General features: G+C 40.6%; 1 pseudogene; it reads right to left on the bottom strand.

The window, feature by feature from the left end:
* Positions 1-2,019: 2,019 nt before the first annotated feature.
* LOC106570490 (probable acyl-CoA dehydrogenase 6) lies at positions 2,020-23,379 on the bottom strand (annotated as a pseudogene).
* Between the last annotated feature and the right edge of the window lie 850 nt (positions 23,380-24,229).

Genomic DNA, 24,229 nt, shown 5'->3' with positions numbered 1-24,229 from the left:
ACTTCTTCCATTTATGAATGATGGAGGCCATTGTCTTCTTGGACATTCAATGCTGCAGAATTTTTTTTGGTACCCGTTCCCAGATCTGTGCCTTGAAACAATCCTGTCTCGGAGCTGTAAGGTCAATTCCTTCAACCTCACGGCTTGCTTTTTGCTCTGACATAAACTGTCAACTGTTGGACCTTATACAGACAAGTGCGTGCCTTTCCAGAATCATGTCCAATCAATTTAATTTACCACAAGTGGACTCCAATCAAGTTGTAGAAACATCTCAATGATCAATGGAAACAGGATGCACCTGAGCTCAATTTTGAGCCTGATAGCGAAAGGTCTGAATAAATAAGGTATTTCTGTTTTTAATTTGAATAAATGAGCAAAACATTTCTAAATCTATTTTCATTTTGTCATTATGGGTATTGTGTATAGATTGATGGGGGGGGGGGGATTTAAGCAATTTTAGTTTAAGGCTGTAACATAACAATGTGGGAAAAGTCGAGGGTTCTGAATACTTTCCGAATGCACTGTATGTATAAATGTGACTAAGCTCTCTAGGCTGAGTCACTGAGGAGCTCTCCAGTGCATGATTCATAATGCTATTTGTATGCAAGTGTGATAATGTCATGATCTTGAAGAGATTGCTTGATCCAGTGTGAGACTGACATTTGATCAATAGTGTTCAACTGTAGAGTTCCATTATAAACACACACCTTGTTTTTTTGTTTTGAGGAATAAGTTATAAGGGTACACTCACTTCGAAACATTTCCTATCCGGTCTACAGCGACCGTTCATCTCCACCACGACACACTGTTCTCCCGTGAACAACTTTAATGTAAATGTGTTTTATATGTAAATAAACAAGATGTATGTTTTGAATTTGACCCAGCGAGTAAGTTTCATTTCCCCACTTTCATTTTGTAGAAGTCAACATATTCAGGGTCAGTTGAGGTATAGTGTTTCAGTTTATTTTATACAAATAACGGTACATTCCTGAGACTATTTACAAAAATTGGACAAAATCTGTGCTGACAAAAGTTGATTTTGACATTGATTACAAATCCTTTCCACTTCACATTGAAAAGAACACACAATAATTATAAATTCACATCTACTGTAGGATGGGCTGTTTTCAATTGTTATAAGGTAATGAATGGAACCGAAGTTATACTGAAGAATCTTATGGATGGAAATCTTATGCATGTTTCCCCAGGATGGAAATATGGAGGCGCTATTTGAAAAAACAACACTTCTGGCTGGCCCTGTAGTCTAGTACATGCATTATCATATGGTAAATGCAAAACTGCCCAATAGCCATGACAAGTGGTTAAATGGATTAACTTAAGAGTTTATGAACTGCCCTTCAGTTCTTTGATTTCCAAGGCTGCATTAAATTCCAGAACATTTTTCTGTTCCTTCTGACCTTGTTCACTCTCTTCACGGACTTGATAGGACTGGATAGGTGTAAGCAAAATGGCGGAAACTAAGTAGAGGTATCGCTACCACCTATCCAGTCATTATAGATAAGTGAAAGAAAAGGAACAATGAGGGGATTCGATTCATCTTTCCTGGGTAAGCGTGTTTTGCACCGGGTGAAAGTTGATTGCATTGGTTTTGGAACCGGGCTGCCTCCCGGCGTGAGCCAGGTGCCCGGGTCAAAGCCCACGGCGAAGTCGGCTCAAAAGTCACGTAATTACCACGTGGAGTAATGAGTAGGATTCTGTGTTTTCACATGTAAAAGTGATTGCTGTTGAGAAAAGCACTTTATCTGCCTTGTTTGAAAATCCTAACATATATTTAATGGAAAGAGATGTTTCTGGACAACGTACCATGCTGCCTTGTTGACAACATGACAGAGTGGGGGAGATTACTGTTCAATATGAGAAGAGTGCTCCTCCCTCACCGCTTTGGCCCGTTTATGTCACGGGCCATAGACTTGTGCCCAGTGGCTCAGCATAATCCAATCTGCCTAATGTTCTGGATTGACGTGTAGCACAAGGGAAAGAGACACTGGCAATGTGACATCACTTCTTGGCTGGGGCCTTGGGTATACTTGCAGATGATTGACAGCATTACCTCATCAGCGCCTCCTCCAATGGACAACCTGGTGTCTCTGCGAATAAAAAAGAAAAGAAAAACAAATGAACACTGGGGTCATTCAATGACAGTTATAACCTCGGCCACATTCTTAAAAAACATGGAAACCACGTGCTATTTTCATCCATGAAGTACGACAATGGGGACTCTTTTCTGATTAGATGCTTCAATTATTAAAGTTTCATTTCCTGAGCAAAATTACCAATCCGACCCAGAATGTTCATGGAATGAACTACTGTAGTATCGAAAGTCAACAACACTGTTGCGTAACTGTATTGACAAAAAAATCGAATCAAATTGTATTTGTCACATGCGCCGAATACAACATGTGTAGTAGACCTTACAGTGAAATGCTTACTTACAAGCCCTTAACCAACAATGCAGTTTTAAGAAAATACCAACAACAAAAAAAGTAAGAAATAAGAATAACAAATAATTAAAGAGCAGCAGTAAATAACAATAGCAGGGCTATATACAGGGGTACCGGTACAGAGTCAATGTGCAGGGGGCACCGGTGTTGAGGTAATATGTACATGTAGGTAGAGTTATTAAAGTGACAATGCATAGATAATAACAGAGAGTTGGTTGCTCAACTGGTTTAGCCCAAACATGAATTTCCTCCATACACTATCTATCTGCATATTGCATATGAACATTGTTTGTACATAGAAAAATTTTGTGGAAGTGATGAAACAGAGATCTTTTCAACTAACAGTGACAGTGACCCTTGACCACCAGATGCCTATCATTGAATGTCTCAATTGGCACAATATTACCTACTGCACTACTTTTTACCAGGGCCTATAGGGCTCTGGTCAAAAGTAGTGCACTATATAGGAATTAGGGTGCGTTCTACAGCTAAGGCGAGGCGACACAACAACCAATGGTTGCGTGCCACATAATCAAATGTCATCGACTGACAAATTGCTATAACATAGATGTGGTTAGTTTATACTTAAAATACCTATCCAGGCGTTAGCAACGTCTAAGCTCTGAAACATAGCCCATGTCTCATTTCCTTGATTTTCCACATCAGAGTACAGTAGTAACAACGATACAGTAGTGGACTACTGTGAGAGGTAAACAGACCTGTACTGCATCATCTGACCAATGAAAGAACAGCATTCGACAGTGACTCCATAAAACCCTTTTGGAGTTTGCTAACACTTAATTTGAATATCAGCTAATAAACAACTTATCATAGTTTATGCATGTAGCACTTGTTAATACATTCATGAACAAATGATATAATATAAATACTATGAACTTCATGAATGGCTAGCAAACGACAGATTTAGTAATGGCTTATGACAGGTTTATAAGCAGAACTTGTAACCTTCACATAAAGCGTCGCAGAGTTTATTCAGTTCTTTGACAAAGAGTTTTGTCACGGAATTAAGCTGCCGTCTTGAACCTTCTTTTAGATTTTCTTCTTCTCCACTCACCTGTAAAACCTGCTGACAAGGACATCGCTGGTGAAGCCCATCTCTCCCCAGTACTGCAGGCAGCTGTCCCCCACCTCCCTGGACAGATGGCCTGCCTTCAGCTTAGCCATGGACGCCAGCTTAGTCACATCGTTGCCCTTGATGTAACAGTGCTGGGGGGACACAAGGAGAGGTTGAAGCCAAAAATGCATCTTGTACATGTAGTTGAATTTCACTGATGTTGCTGCAAGTTTGTGGCTGTATCTAACATCTTTGGTGGTTTCCTTTCCTAAGTCCTTAGTGCTCACCCTCACCAATCGAGGCCTGTCAGATCAGTGTAGACGGACGGAATAGGATAATTGGTACGTGGCCAATGGCCTCAGTCTGTGTCTGCCAAACAGATGCCTCTCTGACTCAACAGTGATTTCTATACCCGATGAGGAAATGAACAGCTTTACTAGTGCATTGAAACTACTGTCTGCAAAAGTGGTTGCGCATTAGTCAAACCCCACCAAAGGCCATGGACCTAACAGTACTCTATGTGTCCAGTCTCATGACCATTAGATTACACGTTGTGTTACTGAACCATTGCAACCACTAGTAGGTCCAGCAGGCTGGCCTAAAGTTTACAGCTTACCACAGGGTTCACCAACTGGCGACCCGCGGGCTGAATTTGGTCCACGGGTGAATGTATTTGGCCCCCCAAGTTTTTGTCGTTGGACATAAAAGACTAAAAATACCAGCAAATCAGCTCCAAGTGATTTTAACTTTGGAAATCTGTTCCAAAGTATTCCCACGCATAATAGAGAGACACGTGATCATATACAAATGTAAGTCAGGTTTGAAATGATTATGTTTTAGTCAAATATTATCTGTTTGGGCTTCTTGCAGTCAATTTGCAGTCTACTAATGATTTGTAATTATGTTCCGGACCCCAGACCATCCGCTCCAGAAAAATAAAAAATAAATAAAAATAAAAAAATAAATAAATCGGCCTGCGCCGGGAACTAGTTGATGATCCCTGGCTTACATCATTTTGAATCGTACATACCCTGCACTTGCTGATTATATTTATCTGGTTTGTGACAATCTGTGTGTATGCATTAAAAGGCCCAGCCGCAAACAAAATTTCCCCTTAGAAATCAGTCATTGTCCCAAATAGCACCCTATTCCCTATGTAATGCACTACATTTCACAATTTCCCTATGTGGTAGAGAACAGACATCTTGAAGATCTTCCTCTGTCTGGTGTACTGAATGGTGGCCTGGATGATGTTGTCCCTCATGGTTACAACTGAAGGGGAAATTAACAGTAATATAGAGACATTTTTTGTTTACAAGCAACCGTCACGTTTGAGGGGATTACGGTTGCATCACGGCCTGGTACAGGAATTGGTCCGTCTACGACTGCAAGGCCCTCCAGCGGGTGGTTAAGACGGCCCAGTACATCACTGGGACCATGCTCCCACGTATTCAGGACATTTTCTCGAAACAATGCCTGAAGAAGGCCCACAGCATCATGAAGGACAAAACACACACCCCAGCCACGAGCTGTTCTCTCTCTTACTGTCTGGCAGATGGTATCATGAGGTCTGATACCAACAGGCTCAGAGACAGTTTCTATCTACACTGAACAAAAAGCTTATTTCTCTCAAATTTTGTGCACAAATTTGCTTACATCCCTGTTAGTGAGCATTTCTCCTTCGCCAAGATAATCCACCCACCTGACAGGTGTGGTATATCAAGAATCTGATTAAACAGCATGATCATTACACAGGTGCAACTTGTGCTGGGGAAAATAAAAGGCCACTCTAAAGTGTGCAGTTTTGTCACACAACACAATGCCAAAAATGGATCAAGTTTTGAGGGTGTATGTAATTGGCATGCTGACTGAAGGAATGTCCACCAGAGCTGTTGCCTTAGAATTGAATGTTAATTTCTCTACCATAAGCCGCCTCCAACGTCGTTTTAGAGAATTTGGCAGTACGTCCAACTGGCCTCACAACCGCAGACCACATGTAAAAACGGCAGTCCAGGACCTCCACATCCGGCTTCTTCGCCTGCGCAATTATCTGAGACCAGAATTTCTGCACAAACTGTCAGAAACGGTCTTCACCAGGGTCTTAGGCGTCGTAACCGGCTTCAGTGGGCAAATGGTCACCTTCGCTGGCGATTGGCACGCTGAAGAAGTGTGCTCTTCATGGATGAATCCCGGTTTGAACTGTACCAGGCAAATGGCAGATGTCAATTTTGTGAACAGAGTGCCCCATGGTGGCGGTGCGGTTATGGTATGGGCAGACATAAGATACGGAAAATGAACCCAATTGCATTTTAGCAATGGCAATTTGAATGCACAGAAATACTGTGACGAGATCCTGAGGCCCATTGTCGTGCCATTCATCCACCGCCATCACCTCATGTTTCGGCATGATAATGCACGCCCCATGTCTCAAGGATCTGTACACAATTCCTGGAAGCTAAAAATGTCCCAGTTCTTCCATGGCCTGCATACCACGGTTGAATGGCGGGAACCTGATTACCAAGATTTACCGGGATTTACCTCCCAAAATCACTCCCTTTTAAATAAATAACTATGAGAAACCGGTAAATTATAATAAATTATTTATATGAACAGCATGGCGTGAAATGGAACTGTTAAATTATACGCAATGTCTAAATCTGGTTTCTATATGGCCTCTGCATGATGAATCCCCAAGGCTCAAGGTGGAGACAGAAAGCCCATCTCAGTATGGTCCACAATTCACGATGCCTGTCATTTTATCATGGTCAATTTCTTCTTGTGACAGGTAGTGCTATGCTACAGTAATATAAAGACAGAATGCCTGTCTAGTTTACCCTGTCTAGTTGCCTGTCTAGTTTACCCATCTCCATCTGACTTTATTTGTAAAGAATATCTTTTGTTTTGTTTTAATCACTCGATTAAAGTTGCTTTAAATCAGTGCACTCTCTCGCAGTCTTTCTCTCTCTCCATCAACTCCATTCAAATTGCATCGAAAATAGATCATCCTGTTCTAGATTGATATATGGACATACAGTACCAGTCAACAGTTTGGACACACCTACTCATTCCAGGGTTTTTCTTTATTTTTACTATTTTCTATGTTGTAGAACAATAGTGAAGACATCAACACTATGAAGTAACACATATGGAATCATGTAGTAACCAAAAAAGTGTTAAACAAATCAACATATATTTTATATTTGAGATGCTTCAAAGTAGCCATCTTTTGCCTTGATGACAGCTTTGCACATCTGCTGCACCAGAATCGTATGTCACTTCCCGCTTTATCATGGTCTAAATGATGTGCTTAATTCCAAGCCATATAATACAGTATAATACAATACAGTTCAGTAATACAGTTCACGCTCAAAAGGTTAGCCTACTGGAGCTAGTTTCATTTATTTACCCGACTATATAGTTAGCTACATCTATGGACTTTTATGTTTTTCTGTCATGTGTAATGTATCATTTAGCCTATCCTATTGGATAATGGCACAATAATTTGGCCTTTTTTGGGCTTGGGCTCATTAAATGTCTTTATTGTAGGGCTCATAAAATGTTTATAATATATGGCTCATCAGGCTTCAGGTAGCATCAGGCTTGAATTTTAGATCAAAGCTCTATTCAATTCCAGACATAGGCCTATTTATATGCTTTCTAAGCTTTTGAATGACACTTTGGTTTTGGAGGGAAACACCGGGTTACCCGGGAGAAAAGTGATTTATTCTCAGGATGAAACATGTAAAATACCGGGAAAATATTCAAGCCTATTTTTTGCTCACCAGACATGTCACCCATTGAGTATGTTTGAGATGCTCTGGATTGACGTGTACGACAGCGTATTCCAGTTCCCGCCAATAGCCAGCTACTTCGCAAGGCCAATGAAGAGGAGTGGGACAACATTCCACAGATCTGATCAACTCTATGTGAAAGAGATGAGGAAAATGGTTTTCTTATCCACACCCCTACCTTAATTCTTTAGGTATCTGTGAACCACACATGCATATCTGTATTCCAAGTCAAGTGAAATCAGTAGTTTAGGGCCTAATTTATTTATTTCAATTGGCTGATTTCCTTATATGAACTGTAACTCAGTAAAATGTTTGAAATTGCTGAATGTTGCATTTATATTTTTGTTCAGTATACAAGCCATCAGACTCCTGAACACTTGAACTGGACTGACTACCTGCTCTGATACTCCACACCTTAGCACACATGCCCTCACACACACACACACACACACACACACACACACAGACACACACACACACACACACACACACACACACACACACACACACACACACACACACACACACACACACACACACACACACACACACTGCGACCAGAATTGATAAATAATTGCTAAATACTGCACAATTTAAACACCCTTCCCCAAAAGAAGTGTAAATATTGGACTATAAATGGTGCCTTCCTGTATTATACTTGTGCTAAAATGTTTATTCTACTGAGACATTTACTTTATGTTCGTATTCTTATCTTGTATTATTTATTATTGTTGTTGCATTGTTGAGAAAGAACCTGCAAGTAAGCATTTTGTTGAATGGTGTATACCGTGTGTATCCCGTATATAAGACTAATACAATTTGAAACTTGATGTGTGCATTCCCACACCAACAAGCTCTGAAGCAGGATAGCTAACGCTAAAGTCAGGACCTTGACAAACTTAACAGTGAGTGAGTGATAACCACGAAAACGCACAAGACTGAAGGGGTTGAGTTAAATGCGGATGACACATTTCAGTTGAAAGCATTCAGTTGTACAACTGACTAAGTATCCCCCTTTCCCCTTTATAGCTATGTTCAACAAGTATATTATTCTGGCTTTATCTAGCTCTGTTTGTGATATTTTACCTTTTTTCATTTTTAAAGAACTAATTAACCTGATTTTGTCAGACAGCAGCTCTATAGAGATGAGATGATAACTTGGAATTAAATAATAAAGTCATTAAATAAAACAAATGTAACATACGCAACAACTGAAATATTTTATTAAATTAAAGTTGTGAATAAACTGTGGTTAATAAGTGATAAGTAGTAATGGGCAGTCACGACCATCATGGGACTTTTATTAATTGTTTTATTCTGTGTTGTTACATCATTCAACCCACATAATGCATAGAGCATTTAATGTTTTTAAAAAATATCAGAATCAAAAAACTTGATTTGCTCAGTAGTACTTGCTAGCTTGCTAGGTAATCAACATCTGATGCAGTGGTTCTCAAACCTCTCCTCGCGGACCCCCAGCCATTCTATGGATTTGATCTATTCCGGAGCTAGCACACCTGATTCAACTTGACAACTAATCATCAAACCTTTGATTAGATTAATCAGGTGAGCTACAGTAGTTCAGGGCTAAAACAAAATTGTGAAAGTCTGGAGGTCCTAGAGGACAGATTTGAGAACCACTGTTCTGATGACATCTGCGACGATTACCTGTTTGATTACATGTTAACTTGCATGACCTGCATTTGAAGTTGCATGTGATTGTATCCACTCCTAGGTAAACAAAGAGCTTTCTGATTCCAAACTGCGCGCACTACTTTTCATGATGCGGCCGGGAAACAGGTATATATATATATATATATATATATATATATATATATATATATATATGTTTGTCAATTGTATTACAGAGGGTGGAGTACACAGAGGCTGTGATTACAGTTTTTTCCAACTGCTTACACACAATCTTTTCATGTCACACGATTTTTGAAACCTCTCACTCAAAGTGCAAAACTACACACCAAATATCCAAAACCATAAGCTATTTCTCAGCCTTTGACTCAGTTGTCAATTGCATAAAACACTTTTTTCAAAACACTACACACAATTCTCTACCTTAAACACAAAAATCTATCAGGAAGTGACTTGCTTTCCTTTTCCAAACACAACCAATGAAAATGCTACACTTATTCACCAGGTCACACACACACTCCTCACATGTGCAAACACTAATTGCTTAACTGATCACTAACCAATCACTGCTTTACTGTAGTATAGGCCTATAAATAGGTCAAAGGTCAGATTACCTGTTTTGAACAATGGATGCCAACAATGGACAGAGAGCAAGAGGAGTAGGAGGGAGAGGCAGGGGACACCAACGAGGACAAATTCAAAGACGAAGAGGAGGAGTAGGAGGAAGAGGAAGAAGAAGAGGACGAGGGCAAAGTAGAGAAGGAAGGAGAGCCATCTCTGATGAGATTAGGGCAACACTTGTTGATCATGTGATCAACCACGGTTTGACCATGAGAGGCTGGACTGAGAGTCCAGCCCAACTTGAGTCGATTTACAGTGGCGTCCATAATTCCAACCTTCAGAAATGAGAACAGGTATGCAACTATCTAATGACTATTTTAGCATTACAGTAATGTACTGTAAAATACGTATGACTGCATAGTATTGCATAAACATTTGTAACTCTAAGCCATCCATTTACTGCACTGCATTGAATGAATGAGGTTCGTTATCATGCTGTACTACCTTTTTTGTACATTGTTTACAGTTCCTATGCTGAACACATACTGTTTGAATTCTGTACAGAGTGGAAAGGCAAAGACATCATGGAGGACGAGGACGCTTGTTTACAGATGTACAAGAGACAGCAATTATAAATATGGTTTTGGCCAACAATGCAATTAGGATTCGAGAGATAAGAGAGCATATCTTGAATAATGACACCATATTTAACATCAATGCTGTAAGCCTGTCGACCATACAACGCATCCTCCAACGGCACCGAGTGACGATGAAACAACTTTACAAGGTGCCATTTGAGAGAAACTCTGACAGTCAAGAATATGCGACATGACTTTGTAGATGCAACACTACTTCCAGTACTTCAGACATACCATATTTACTCATCTGTATATCCTTTTGTCTGTTACAGAGAGTATTGGAGCTGGATGCCCATGTAATTCGCCATGAATTTATTTATGTGGATGAGGTTGGCTTCAACCTCACCAAAACCAGGCGCCGCGGAAGAAATGTAATAGGACAGAGGGCAATTACCAATGTCCCTGGACAGCGTGGGGGTAATATAACTATGTGTGCTGCCATCACTCAAAACGGGGTCCTCCATCACAATGTCACACTGGGTCCGTACAACACCGGCCATATGCTCACTTTTCTGGATGCAATTTACACAATGCTTGTCCCTGATCCAGATCAGGAGCCTGCTAGATTTGTGGTTTTATGGGACAATGTTAGTTTTTACCGGGCTGTTCTGGCCCAAAACTGGTTTGCCACCCATCCACAATTTGTAGTTTTGTACCTACCCCCATATTCACCTTTTCTAAATCCCATAGAGGAATTCTTCTCAGCCTGGCGCTGGAAAGTGTATGATCGCCAACCCTATGCCCGCATGCCGCTTCTCCAGGCAATGGAGGCCGCATGCCGCTTCTCCAGGCAATGGAGGCCGCATGTGGGGAAATAGAGGTTGCCTCTGTCCAAGGTTGGATATGCCATGCTAGGAGATACTTCCCTCGATGTTTGGCAAGAGAACTTATCTTGTGATGTGGACGAAGTATTGTGGCCAGATCCAGCCCGGAGAAGAGATGAAGCGTAGCTTAGCACTGGTGACTGCCCCAGGACCCCCCTACCAATTCCTGGACTGCCCCCCCGGGACCCCACACACACAATTGTGTTCTTTACTTTATTCTAAAGAATATACTTTTGGTTTACATACGTTTATGGTTTTGTTGTATGCTACTGTATACAACAGTAATGTTTGGCCTAATAAATATTTTCTGTTTCTACATTGCATTGGTGTTTACAGTGTACTTGTTACCCCCTCTCAGCAGATTACTATCACTGTAGAACATTGTATTGAAATGTAGATATAAGCCTATGAAAGACCAAAGAGCTTTAGATTTAGAACAACAGTGTTTACATGGTATATCCAAAAATGTACTATTATGAAAGCAGTGTTTGCCATTTGATGCAAATGCTTCATTCTGACATGTGTTTATGGCATTTTGAATGCAGTGTTACATTTTGAAGGAGATGTGAGGCATTTTGCATTTTGTGTGTGCAGTTTTGGAAATTGTGTGTAGTTTTGAAAAAAGGAGACCGTTTTTAAAACGTGTGTAAGCAGTTGGAAAAAACTAAGTTGCTGTGTGAGGAAGTTCATGTCTCTTTTTTTTTTTTTTTTTTTTCCCTCTTTGTGTGAAACTAGTTTTAACTTGGAAGTGGGTGGATGTGTCACGTCCTGACCAGTAAAAGGGGTTATTTGTTATTGTAGTTTGGTCAGGGCGTGACAGGGGGTGTTTTGTGTGTTTTGGGTTTTGTTCTGTTATTCTATTTCTGTGTTTATCTAGCTTTTCTATTTCTATGTTGGGGTTTTGGAACGACCTCCAATTAGAGACAGCTGGTTGTCGTTGCCTCTAGTTGGAGGCCATATTTAAGTGGGTTAGTTTTCTCTTGTTTGTGGGTGGTTGTTTCCTGTTTAGTTTGAGCACCTTACGGGACTGTTTTTGTCGTTTGTTTTGTGTAAGTGTTTTGTTTTTCCTTCTAATAAAAGAAGATAAATATACCCGCTGCAGTTTGGTCCACTCCATACGACGAACGTTACAGGATGATACAAATCAATGAGCATATACAGATATAACTCTGTCTGTTTGTGTGTTTATACTGTATGTGTGTCTATGGGTGTGTGTTTAGTGTAACAGTCAATGAATAAAAGGATAAGAAGCTACTCAGACTGTTATCAAGCCCAGTCTAAATAATAATAGTAATTTGGTGGGTGCTTATATTTGTCCTATTTCACACATATACATGTGGTTTAATACACGTGTGAATTGGAAATGTGTGTTTTCCACATCCCACTCTCCCTGAGACACCCTCGGAGAGTGGGGTCATGGACAGGATCCGCCATTCAATGCAACCTAGGAGCAATTAGGGTTAAGTGCCTTGTTCAAGGGCATATCGGCAGATTTTTCACCTTGTCGGCTCTGGGATTCAAACCTTTCGGTTACTGGCCCAAAGCTCTAACCACTAGGCTACAGTACCTGCCGCCTCCTCTAATAGACAGTAAACTGACATCTCGCGTATTAAAAAAAAAAACAGAAGCACAAATCGACAAATTAACACTGGGGTCATTCAATTACAGTTACTACCTTGGCCACATTCTTAAAAACCATGGAAACCACATGTATTTTGTCCATGAAGTGCGACAATGGGAACTCTTTTCTGATTAGATGCCTAAATGAATTAGATTTCATTTCCTGAGCAAAATTACCAATCTGAATGCCCAGAATGTTCGTGGAATGAACTGAAAGTCAACTCTGCAGTGAAAAAACAAATGTTGTGCAACTGTATTGACTCTGATGTTTCTGAACTGGTTTACCCTGGCTATGAACTTCCTTCTTTCATCACACTGGCTGACACCCTTTGAACCCATTATGAAAAATTACGTTTAGATTAAGTTTCAAATTGACAACGTCTTTCCTTGAACTAGAAACACTTTAAGGAATACCGGAAAACCCCCACAGACGGAAAGACAGTAGAGTATTGGTAGGAAGGAGAGAGAGAGGCAGAGTGGGGGAGGGAGGAAAGAAACAGGACTGAATTGGAGAGGTTTGCTTACTATTGCCCACCGCCCAAAGTCTCTCTTCCTGGAACTGCAGCATCTGATAGGTGAAGCCCATCCCCTCCTGACCAATGAGGTTCTTGCAGGGCACGCGCACGTCATCGAAGAAGACCTCGGCTGTGTCGGAAGACATCCCCATCTTGAAGATCTTGCGGGCGATGTGAACCCCTGCGAGGGAAACAACGGAGAGAGAGAGATGGAGCATCATCATGTGTGTCGGGTGGGACACCAGAGGTTATGAGCTTGCTCCCTAATGGACACAGCAGAGTGAAATGACAATGTAATCCCTTGGTTTTAGGACACTGGCATCTGCCAAGAGCACTGAAAATTGGAGTAATCAGAGGTACTGTATAAAAACAATGTTAATATCTACAGTGTCTTCAGAAAATATTCACACCTCTTGAATTTTTTCACATTTTCTTGTGTTATACCTTGACTTTAAAATGGATTCAATTGAGATTTTTTTGGGGTCACTGGCCTACACACAATACCCGATAATGTCAAAGTGGAATTTTGTTTTTCAAAATTTTTACAAATAAATTACTGCTTTTGGACTGTACTCTTAATAGATGTGATTCTAATTCCAGTTTGTCAGTTCCAGTTTTATCCTGATCCATGGAGCCACAGCTTAAAACAGAGGATATTAGAAACAGATCATCTTGGATCCATGACACTGTATGATCTAAACCCAATATGACGCCAAGTTCTATAGAATAACCTTTTCCAAACAACTGTGATCCACCCACTTTTCTGGCCTGAGTGGTTGAGTTCTTACTGAGAAACTCCTTCTTCAGCTCTTCTGAGCCAAACCTACAGTACCACAACATACAGAGACAGTGGTGTTGAAGAGCTGTTCAAGTAACTGTTCCGGTAGACTTCCGGTCATTGCTCTAATGCAGTAGCTCACAAACTACCTTCAACTTCTTTCAAACTGCACGTGGAGACATACAAATGGAATTCATTAGTTTATCTTAGTAGAAAGTAGGCTTAATTGCCAAAATCCCTTTAAGCTTATTTTGCATTGTACAATGAATAGCTGATTGACTTATCATGAATAACATGATCTATGTATTTAAACATCTGTATTAGAATACTTCTAGAAGACACTGAGCCCTAGTTTTGGATTGTTGGTGTTGCATGTTGAAACTCAGATGAGTAGGTGGTCTGTAATGGTGTCTTCACAAAAGCTTGACTTTATAAATGTTTGTGTGTGTGTGTAATAAACAGAGGCTAATAACCATAGAGATTAAAATAAACATTCTTCATTAGCTCATAAAGAAAACTGCATGCCTATGTGCCAGATCGGTGCAGTAAATACCTTACCTCGCCAGGGCAGGTGTTGCCATATCAGTCTGGACTCCGATGGCCATGGGGATGCCTCCACAGCGGATGTTGCACAGCTTATCTGACACGGTAATACTGTAGCTGAAGTCCAGGCCTAGGCCTCCATACTCTGCACAGCACACATAAACACAAACACCCTCTGATAGGAATAGTTCACCCCGGACACATAACATACAAACTCCCTCTTAAAAGGGATTGTTCACCTAGGACACATAACATACAAACACCCTCTTATAGGAATACTTCAGCCCGGACACATAACATACAAACTCCCTCTTAAAAGGGATAGTTCACCCCGGACACATAACATACAAACACCCTCTTAAAGGGATCGTTCACACAGGACACATAACATACAAACACCCTCTTAAAGGGATAGTTCACCTAGGACACATAACATACAAACACCCTCTTAAAGGGATAGTTCACCTAGGACACATAACATACAAACACCCTCTTAAAGGGATCATTCACCCAGGACACATAACATACAAACACCCTCTTAAAGGGATTGTTCACCCAGGACACTTAACATACAAACTCCCTCTTAAAAGGGATTGTTCACCTAGGACACATAACATACAAACACCCTCTTAAAGGGATCGTTCACCTAGGACACATAACATACAAACACCCTCTTAAAGGGATAGTTCACCCACATTACAAAAAACATATTTGTTTTCTTTACCTTGTAAGCAGTCTATGGACATCGTAAGACAGCAAGCCATGCTTTTAGTTCACCGAGCCAATGTCTCCAAATGCTAACTTTTTAGCATTTGCGGCACAAATCCAATGCTAAATTTGCATTTTCCGCGCTTCATGTCCAAATCACCTTAAAGTAACTTAATTGCACTATGCAAACAATGAAATATACTTTAGCATATCCTAGTAACCTGGGTGACCGGCAACCTAATAAGCAAGGCTTGGAATGTATGTAAATGTGCTGTAAAGTGACGCAGAAAATAGAATACATTCAAAAGGATTTCTGTTTTTCTTGAAAAGTATAAGATCATTGGTGTATCATGACAGTTATGTAAATTGCCCTTTCAGATAAGACATCAGGGCTTTAAAGATTCTGACCAAATTCACATTCACATCACAATGTGAGTCATAGATCTGTCATTGTCATTGAAGGCAAGTCTAAGAAGCGGTAGATCTGTTCTATGTACGCTTTTTCTATGTTTCCCGTTCTTAAGTCTTTTACCTTCGGTTTTGTACACCAGCTTCAAACTGCCGAACATACAATATTTTTAGTTATTGAAAATATATTTAATAGCGGTTTAGATGGTACTATGATCCTCTACACTATACATTGCTTGTTTTGTCACATAAACGGAAATTAGGTGAACTATTAGAATTTTAGCAACCAGGAAATGGCAGAGCGATTTCTGCATATTGCACCTTTAATAACACAGTGTTAAACCATCTAACTGTCGGTTATCTCGCAGAGTGAACTCCACACCTCCCCCTTTCTTTTCTCTTCATTATCTGTTACCTAACACAGCTTGAAATGAGTGGGCACTTTCCACACAAGACAGAGAGCGCTGAAGGCCAACTAGCAATCTTTTAAATGTTCAGTAAAGTTAATCTATGTTAATGCACCCATTTTATGTTTCAATAGAGAATTTCTCTGCAGTTCTGATCTGATGCCCATATATTTGTCAAGCTATCTGAACAAAATGCTTTAATGTAAAACAAGAAAAACAATAGCAAATTGGGCAATTTACATTAGTCAACTAGCTGTAATCTGCCGAATGGAACCAGACAGTAATTCAATGGGAAAATGACAACAGTCCGACAGCTCTGTCAGATTTCATAACGTCACAAACACCAACTAAACATCAGACGCGAGATAAAAAGACACAAACAGACACTAATGATGACGAGGATGAATAACTACAAGAACATTTTGACACCAGAGAGTTTTATCCTCTCCTCTCCAGCCAGAATGATCAGATTCACCTGCCAAATGTCTTTCAGAATGTTGCAGCCAGGGGAAAAACTGTGTGGAGATAAATGTGTGACAGGCCTCGAACCCCGTTGAGGATAATATTGACAGTTGGAAATGGAGAAGTTTCGACAGAGTTTTAGCAAAATAGCTGGGCGTGCTAGTGGAGTAACCGAAAGCAAACAATGTCAGCCGTAGATATCCCTTACATGTGTGTCGTTACAGGACGGGATTCCACCATAGCACAACAATGACCCACTTACAACAAACAACAACTTTAAAGGCTTAATAAAGCCTTCATTAGCCCTTTATAAGGTCTACATAAGCCCTTCATAAGGTATACATAAGGACTACATAACTGCATTATAAGCCCCTCTTCAGCAAAATGAGCAGTAACAACGTTAAAGTGGCGTTAGAGAGACGTAACATATCAAACCGTTTAATTGGCCGCGACTCCAGTGTTCCCATGACTTTCATGTAAATTAGAATCCCAAAAAGTAAGTGTGCTCAAAATCACTTCATTTAGGATAAGAATAACGAGTTATCAGTATAGTATGTGTAATATTATTATATTATTACTAAATGACTGAGAGAGAGAGAGTAGAGGGCACTGAGGAGTGATACAGTAGCTAAAGTCAGGGTAACATAACATTGGACCATCATAACAGAACTATCAGAAAAATGCTGGCCAGTGGAAAACCCAGCTGGGTTGCCAAGCCTCATCAGTCGGGTCAGAGACGGGCCAATGTCAGAGGCTGAATTTTGGATCCCACTGTCCTGTCTGAGGGTGGAATAACATCACGAACGCGCGGGCGCACGCACACACACACACACACACACACACACACACACACACACACACACACACACACACACACACACACACACACACACACACACACACACACACACACACACACACACAGGGAGGGAGAGGTCATCCATGTTCTGCTCCCCGTTGCCTGTGCAACACTTCCTGTTCTGGTTCTAGTGTGTTTCACTGTTATCCTGCCTTTTCTTATGTCCTTATGGAAGAAAATGAATCTTATGGAAGAAAATGAATCTTATGTCTCCAAACTTGGATATGATTTGTAAAAACTAGAGTGGGCCGTGGCCGCTGGATAGATAAGTAGCCGAAATGTGATTGTTTCATACGTTTATACTATCTCCCAAGGTTTTGTTTTGTACTGTATTACAGCTCCAAGAGATGTTCCAAGAAATTAAAAGCTTTGAAATAGTTGGAGCTGCTTTAAGTTCGGAGCTTGCCAGCTTGGTATTGCCTTTGAGCCCTAGAACTCTCATTCCATTGGGTGACTCCCAGAGTAGTAACACTCCACATTCTCACCACAGTCATGTTTGCATTCCAAATGACTCCTGCACTCTACGTCCCTCATCGTTCTCAGCTAAGTCTTTGCCGTCATCTGAAGATAAGGATGTGTCATCTGTATTTGACATTTTAAATCCCTCAGTGGCTATCTCTTCTGTGAAAACCATTCCCAGTCTACCTGATATTTCTCCATCCCAGCAGTGCAGTGCTAAGCCTCCTAGTCCTCTTCCATTCCAATCAATCTAACCAGACTCATAACAGCACACTTTGAGAGCTTGCCGCTTTAGTCAATGTTTTAGCATAGACAAGCTTTATATTGGGGACAGACCTGATCTCTATTGTACAGCCATTCAAGGTAACACATAAGATACTACTAACAATTTGGAAATGATTACATTAGAGTAGATCAGGCAATACATACCAGAGAAATGTCTGGAGGCACATTTCGGGAGACCGACATTTTACAATTTAGTATTCTGAGGAAAACTATAGAGATAAAACTGACAAACCACTTAGGCTACAGTGTTGTGTCGTTCTTACAGTGTGAATGACATGCCAAACCACAGAAATATGTTTTTGCTGGAAAGACAGCCGGAGGACATGACTGAGGGCAACACTCCTCTGTGCTGTGTTCGACTGGCCATGCATAGAAGTGTAAGAAGGTAAATAGATGTTCTGGGATATGCCCACAAGGCTTGTGATTGACAGGTCCTCTTGGATATGGGCATGTAAGCTAGTGCGAGAGAGAGAGATTCCGAATTCCTGTAATGTTGGTTCAGATAAAATATAGGTTCCAAAAAGTGTATCCTCGACTCCCGTTGACTTCTGCAATATACAGTACCAGTCAAAAGTTTGGACACACCTACTCATTAAAGGATTTTTCTTTATTTTTACTATTTTATACATTGTAGAATAATAGTTAAGACATCAAACAATGAAATAACACATATGGAATCATGTAGTAAGCAAAAAATATATTTTATATTTGAGATTCTTCAAATAGCCACCCTTTGTCTTGATGACAGCTTTGCACACTCTTGGCATTCTCTCAACCAGCTTCATGAGGTAGTCACCTGGAATGCATTTCAATTAACAGGTGTGCCTTGTTAAAAGTGAATTTGTTGAGTTTCTTTCCTTGTTAATGTTTTGAGCCAATCAGTTGTGTTGTGACAAGGTAGGGGTGGTATACAGAAGACGGCCTTATGGTAAAATATCAAGTCCATATTATGGCAAGAGCAGCTCAAATAAGAAAAGAGAAATGCCAATCCATCGTTTCTTTTAGACATGAAGGTCAGTCAATTCGGAACATTTCAGGAACTTAGAGAATGTTTCTTCAAGTGCAGTTGCAAAAACCATCAAGCGCTATGTTGAAACTGGCTCTCATGAGGACCGCCACAGGAAAGGAAGACCCAGAGCTACCTCTGCTGCAGAGGATAAGTTCATTAGAGTTACCAGCCTCAGAAATTGCAGCCCAAATAAATGCTTCACAGAGTTCAAGCAACAGACACATCTCAACATCAACTGTTCAGAGGAGACTGTGTGAATCAGGCCTTCATGGTCAAATTGCTGCAAAGGAACCACTACTAAAGAACACCAATAATAATAAGAGACTTGCTTGGGCCAAGAAACACGAAATCTGTGGAGGAAATCTGTCCTTTGGTCTGATGAGTCCAAATTTGTGATTTTTGGTTCCAACCGCTGTGTCTTTGTGAGACACAAGTAGGTGAACGGATGATCTCCGCATGTGTGGTTCCTACCGTGAGGAAGAGGTTTGATGGTGTGGGGTGCTTTGCTGGTGACACTGTCTGTGAAGTATTTCAAATTCAAGGCACACTTAACCAGCATGGCTACCACAGCATTCTGCAACGATATGCCATCCCATCTGGTTTGCGCTTACTAAGACTATCATTTGTTTTTCAGAAGGACAATGAACCATCACACTTCCAGGCTGTGTAAGGGCTATTTGACCAAGAAGGAGAGTGATGGAGTGCTGCATCAGATGACCTGGCCTCAACAGTCACCCGACCTCAACACAATTGAGATGGTTTGGGATGAGTTGGACTGCAGAGTGAAGAAGAAGCAGCCAACAAGTGCTCAGCATATGTGGGAACTCCTTCAAGACTGTTGGAAAAGCATTCCAGTTGAAGCTAGTTGAGAGAATGTCAAGAGTGTACAAAGCTGTCATCAAGGCAAAGGGTGGCTACTCTGAAGAATCTAAAATCTAAAATATATTTAGATTTGTTTTAAGTCTTTTTTGGTTACTACATGATTCAATATGTGTTATTTCATAGTTTTGATGTCTTCACAATTATTCTACAATGTAGAAAATAGTACAAATAAAGAGAAACCCTTGAATGAGTAGGCGTGTCCAAACTTTTGACTGGTACTGTATAGCTACAATAATAGCACAAATAGACCTAACAGTGGTATCGCTTATCCCTACCAGTGCCACATTTGGGCTATTAGCAATATGTGTCTCATCTCAGCGGTGTCTCTTACAGTGTAGGCTAAAGGGGTTATCTAATATACCATCTGGTAATATGGTGTGTCTGGGACAGCCTTCCTAGTCCCCATTCTTTCTAATCCAGCTGTTAATGCTGAAGGGCTTTGTAGTCAACACTCTCCTCTGACCTAGCTAGATTTACGAGCCAATTTCCCTACAGGGCCCACGACCTACGACACCCACTGCATTACTCGCTTTGTTAAAGAAGTAGTTGACTTCAAAATCAACGTTTGTTAGATGTTTTGACATCTAGGGCGACTAATGTCGAGATGAGTTCTCGTTTCTATTAATTTGGTGTATTATATACTGTATTTGGATCGAGATTGGTGTGTAGTGAGACTTGAACGAATCTCGCCCACTTTTGAGGTCTGAAAACATCTTGGCAAAACTACATCTTGGAATGAATCATCATTTTAAATCCTAAAACTTCTTATACATATCATATACACTGAACAAAATTATAAACGCAACATGTAAAGTGTTGGGCCCGTGTTTCTTGAGCTGAAATCCAAAATCCCAGAAAAGTTCTATTTGCACAAAAAGCTTATTTCTCTCAAATGTTATGCACAAATTAGTTTACATCCCTGTTAGTTAGCATTTTTCCTTTGTCAAGATAATCCACCCACCTGACAGGTGTGGCATATCAAGAAGCTGATTAATCAGCATGATCATTAAACAGGTGCTCCTTGTGCTGGGGACAATAAAAGGCCAGTCTAAAATGTGCAGTATTGTCAAACAACACAATGCCATAGATGTTTCAAGTTTTGAGGGAGCGTGCAATTGGCATGCTGACTGCAGGAAAATATACTGCTCAAAAAAATAAAGGGAACACTTAAACAACACATCCTAGATCTGAATGAAAGAAATAGTCTTATTAAATACTTTTTTCTTTACATAGTTGAATGTGCTGACAACAAAATCACACAAAAATAATCCATGGAAATCCAATTTATCAACCCATGGAGGTCTGGATTTGGAGTCACACTCAAAATTAAAGTGGAAAACCACACTACAGGCTGATCCAACTTTGATGTAATGTCCTTAAAACAAGTCAAAATGAGGCTCAGTAGTGTGTGAGGCCTCCACTTGCTGTATGACCTCCCTACAACGCCTGGGTATGCTCCTGATGAGGTGGCGGATGGTCTCCTGAGGGATCTCCTCCCAGACCTGGACTAAAGCATCCGCCAACTCCTGGACAGTCTGTGGTGCAACGTGGCGTTGGTGGATGGAGCGAGACATGATGTCCCAGATGTGCTCAATTGGATTCAGGTCTGGGGAACGTGCGGGCCAGTCCATAGCATCAATGCCTTCCTCTTGCAGGAACTGCTGACACACTCCAGCCACATGAGGTCTAGCATTGTCTTGCATTAGGAGGAACCCAGGGCCAACCACACCAGCATATGGTCTCACAGGGGGTCTAGGATCTCATCTCGGTACCTAATGGCAGTCAGGATACCTCTGGCGAGCACATGGAGGGCTGTGCGGCCCCCCAAAGAAATGCCACCCCACACCATGACTGACCCACCGCCAAACCGGTCATGCTGGAGGATGTTGCAGGCAGCAGAACGTTCTCCACGGCGTCTCCAGACTATGTCACGTCTGTCACATGTGCTCAGTGTGAACCTGCTTTCATCTGTGAAGAGCACAGGGCGCCTGTCTCCTGGTAGCGCCTCTACACTACGCTGACAGACACAGCAAACCTTCTTGCCACAGCTCGCATTGATGTGCCATCCTGGATGAGCTGCACTACCTGATCCACTTGTGTGGGTTGTAGACTCCGTCTCATGCTACCACTAGAGTGAAAGCACCAGAATTCAAAAGTGACCAAAACATCAGCCAGGAAGCATAGGAACTGAGAAGTGGTCTGTGGTCACCACCTGCAGAACCACTCCTTTATTGGGGGTGTCTTACTAATTGCCTATAATTTCCACCTGTTGTCTATTCCATTTGCACAACAGCATGTGAAATGTATTGTCAATCAGTGTTGCTTCCTAAGTGGACAGTTTGATTTCACAGAAGTGTGATTGACTTGGAGATACATTGTGTTGTTTAAGTGTTCCCTTTATTTTTTTGAGCAGTATATATATATATATATATATATACCACAATATAGCAGCTTCTCACTTCCACATATTCATTGGAGTGGGCCAAAGCCAGAATGACATGCTAAGCACTCCTTAAAGCTGTAATGTGTACGTTTTTGGGTGACCTGACCAAATTCACATTGAAATGGGAGATATAGATCTGTCACTCTCATTGAAAGAAGTGGTAGATCTGTTCTATGTGCGTTATTTCTATTTTTCCTTTGGCGTCTTTTACTTTTGATTTTGTACACCTGCTTCAAACAGTTAAAAATATTTTGGGTTATGGAAAATATATTTCACAGTGGTTTAGATCGTACAATGACTCTATACTTGCTTGTTTTGTCACATAAACTGAAATTAGGCGAACTATTACAATTTTATGAAAATGCGGGAAATGGCGGAGCGATTTCTGCATAGTGCACCTTTAACTTTTCTAATGAAAATGAAGAGTAATCTTAGTCCTATTTCATCTTGAGTCTTGTATGCAATGAAATAATTCCTAAACTTAATTTTCTCACGCTAGACCTTGAGAGCTTCTTTTGTTGACTTTTGATGAAGTAGTTTGACACATCGGGCACTCAGGGGTCTATGAGGAACCCATTATTACTTGCTACTGCTCTATCTATCGAGACCCTTTCACGAGGAATGAGGCTTCACCATACAGAAGCACAATAGACTTCCGTTGCTCCTTGTCTCACTCCGATTCAGGTGCTTGTTCATGAAAACACAAAATTAATTAAACCATCTACGTCGTCTGAAATGAGTCATCCTCTTCTCTTCAAAGGGAAGTGCATTTAACTGACAACGTTTTTAAGAAGGGAGACGGTGAAATAGGTTAAGCATAATTTTCTGTAAATGAATCAGAATCAGGCAAAGAAATATAAAAGAAATAAAAAGGGAAGTGTGTAGTTCGTACCAACTGGTTTGTCGACACCCAGAAACCCATCTTTTCCAAGGAGTTTGAAGACTTTGTGGGCAATGCTACCCATTGGTCCACATAGGTGTTGATCTCCTGTTCGATGATTTATGACACAGACAAGGAAAGAGGGAAAGGTGACATACCCATGGACATGGAATTGTGCAACATTTGCCCATTATTATTTTCAAAATTCTTCAAGCTCTGTCATTGGTTGTTGATCATTGCTAGGTAACCATTTTCAGGTCTTGCCATAGATTTTCATGTAGATTTAAGTCAAAACTATAACTTGGCCACGCAGGAACATTCACTTTCTTCTTGGTAAGCAACTCCAGTGTACATTTTACCTTATGTTTTAGATTATTGTCCTGCTGAAAGGTGAATTCATCTCCCAGTGTCTGGTGGAAAGCAGACTGAACCAGGTTTCCTCTAGGATGTTGCCTTTGCTTAGCACCATTCCGTTTCTTTTTTATAATGAAAAACTATCTGGTCCTTAACGATTACAAGCATACCCATAACATGATGCAGACACCACTATGCTTGAAAATATGGAGAGTGGTACTCAGTAATGTGATCTATTGGATTTGCCCCAAACATAATACTTTGTATTCAGAACTAAAAGTGAATTGCTTTGTCACATTTTTTGCAGTATTACTTTAGTGCCTTGTTGCAAACAAGATGCATGTTTTGGAATATTTGTATTCTGTACAGTATTCTTTTCACTCTGTCATTTGGTTAGTATTGTGGAGTAACTACAATGTTGTTGATCCATCCCCAGTTTTCTCCTATCACAGCCATTAAACTCTGTAACTGTTTTGTGCGTGCTACTTCCCACATATTTATTACAGTCAGGTGAATAAAAGTCCATTCAAAATATGAATACACTTTTTCTCCACTGTCAACAAGCCTTTATGAAATATTGCTGTTTCACAAGACTGCAGATAGAGACAGGTTAAGC

This window comes from Salmo salar, chromosome ssa14 (genome assembly GCF_905237065.1).
Source record: "Salmo salar chromosome ssa14, Ssal_v3.1, whole genome shotgun sequence".
Lineage (NCBI taxonomy): Eukaryota > Metazoa > Chordata > Actinopteri > Salmoniformes > Salmonidae > Salmo > Salmo salar.
This window is presented reverse-complemented; position numbering and strand designations above follow the sequence as displayed.